This window comes from Protomyctophum bolini, assembly GCF_963924005.1.
Source record: "Protomyctophum bolini genome assembly, chromosome: 18".
In the NCBI taxonomy this organism is placed as follows: domain Eukaryota; kingdom Metazoa; phylum Chordata; class Actinopteri; order Myctophiformes; family Myctophidae; genus Protomyctophum; species Protomyctophum bolini.
Genome location: NC_137879.1, coordinates 27,327,583 through 27,330,082, shown reverse-complemented (window position 1 = coordinate 27,330,082; position 2,500 = coordinate 27,327,583). Strand labels below are relative to the sequence as shown.

Sequence of the window (2,500 nt, the reverse complement as noted above, 5' to 3'; positions counted from 1 at the left end):
AGCAGAAACACTTTACTTCTCTCTTCTCCCTCAGTCCTTCTCTGCTATTTGTTTTGGTCTCATTGCCTAGCCTTTCAATTTGTGAAAGCCAGCCGCCATTTCATGCTGTGTGCATCTATCCAGACAAATGTAGTACTATTGTTGTATTGTATTGTGTTATGTTGTGTTGCTGTTTTATGCTGTGTGCATGGGTGTGTGTGTGTGTGTGTGTGTGTGTGTGTGTGTGTGTGCGCGTGCGTGCGTGCGTGAGACCATACAGTAGCTTTAATCCTGCAGCATAGTGGCAGATCTCAACATAATTACTGTATGACATTACTATTACTATTAATTACTGTTACACACATACACAGATTAGTTACAGTGAGCCTATAGGTTGTTGGGTCATCGTGCAACAATCTGATGAGGACAAAGTTATACTAGTTCAGGGTCTGATGTTTTACAAGCATTTAAAAACGGAAGTATTACTTTAACACTGACTCAAAATCACTGACATTTTCTTATTTTACTACTACTACTACTACTACTACTACTACTACTACTACTACTACTACTATACTACTACTACTACTACTACTATAGACTACTACTACTACTACTGTGTTCAGTATTACACTGTTACTCTGAGAGTGTATAACCAATTGACCCATTGGGGTGTGTTTGGTTACATAGGTATTATACTGATACTCTAAGAGTAAACACCATCATCCATATTGTGGGGAAAACCTTACAGTTTTCTGTAGCAGATGGAGCTCACAACGTGACGCATACTGTGAGCTTGTCCACCGGCTATTTTCTGAAGACATCTTTGACGTAGAGCTACAACAGAAAATGAACTAGCGTACAGCCCTGAGGGACTCCGGTCAACCAAGTATAGGGTTTAACTGGTTAATTATTGCAGGACTTTCCACAGGATTCCAATACTACCAGCACTTATTATAATAACACAGCTGTAATGGCTTCTTATAAACGTCTTGGTGTAATTTGCCACTCTGGAAATGATATTAGGCTAATTCCTAGGTAGCGTAAAACACTTGCAATTATAGAGGTAATGAATAAGCATTAGCTCTAATGTGTAATCTGTTAAATGACTGCTGTGTCTGAATGAATATGAATTGGCCCTGCTTTGATGGCTGATACCTGAGCTGTTCTGTTGTTCTCTTAATGGAGTGCGTGCGTGCGTGCGCGCGCACATATTTGTGAGTCAATTATTATATTTACTCTACCTTGGTAACCCCTGTAGGAAACTCTCCTCTGTCTGTCCCTTTATTTTCATTTCTCTGTCTCTAGCATTCAAGCACGCACTGTCGCACACATAAACGCACACCCTCACCCTGTGTGTGTGTGTGTGTGTGTGTGTGTGTGTGTGTGTGTGTGACTGTGTGTGTGTGTGTGACCAGAGGGGGCTTTAGAGCTGGATGCCACTGCTGCGCCTGTCTGTCTGTCCCTCCATTCTTCCATCCTTCTGCCTGATTGGCAGTCTGTCATGTCGAACAATGTGTGTCTGTCTGTCTGTGTGTGTGTGTGTGTGTGTGTGTGTGTGTGTGTGTGTGTGTGTGTGTGTGTGTGTGTGTGTGTGTGTGTGTGTGCGCGTGTGTGTGTGTGTCTGTCTCTCAGCTTGCTGTCTTTCTGTTTTCAGGTTGGGTTCACTCCAGAATAGATCCAGATCCCCTCAGGCAACAGTGAGCCAGTTCCAGGTTTTCACAACATCCGTATAGCTCTGTCTGACTCCTGCTGTACAAAGACTGAACACATAGGGAGGGAGGGAGGGAGGGAGGGGGGGGTGGACTGAACCATAGGGGAGTGGGAGGGAGAGAGAAAGTGAAGGAGAGAGAGAGAGAGAGGGAGAGGGAAGTGGTGAGCGAGAGAGCCTGTGTTACAGAGAGGAAGTGTGTGCGCGTGCATGTTCGCCTGTGTGTGCGCGCGTGTTTGCCTGTGTGTGTGTGTGCACGCGTTTGCCTGTGTGTGTGTGTGTGTGTGTGTGTGTGTGTGTGTGTGTGTGTGTGTGTGTGCGAGTGTGTGTGTGTGTGTGTGTGTGTGTGTGTGTGTGTGTGTGGAGAGTCCAGCCCTCTCTCCTCTCCTCTCAGTGCGTCAGCAGCAGTTAAAATGTCGGCTGTGTAGCTTGTGCTTCTGCTCTGCTTTTCTCTCTCCACTCAGATCACTCTCTCCCTCCCTCTCTCTCTCTCTCTCTCTCTCTCTCTCTCTCCCTCTCTCTCTCTCTCTTTCTCTCTCTGCTCTACTACTCTGCTCTCTTTCTCTTTTCACCCCCAACCATCTGTCTCTGTTCTTTGCCACAAGACCCAACCAACCTTTCTTCTTTTCTGTCTTTCTGTCTCTCTGTCTGTCTGTCGGTCGTGTTTTTCTCTCAATCTCCCCATTCTGCTCCTTCCTTCCTTACACACCCCTCCCTTCTCTCTCTCTCTCTCTCTCTCTCTCTCTCTCTCTCTCTCTTTCTCTCTCTGTCTCATTCTTTCTCTGCTTGGTGTGTCGATCAAAGCTAGTT

General features: G+C 45.7%; 1 protein-coding gene across 3 annotated transcripts in view; it reads left to right on the top strand.

The window, feature by feature from the left end:
• Window positions 1–2,500, top strand: part of jmjd1cb (jumonji domain containing 1Cb) — a 99,095-nt gene that overhangs the window by 27,103 nt on the left and 69,492 nt on the right. The gene's annotated exons all lie outside the window — the stretch shown is intronic.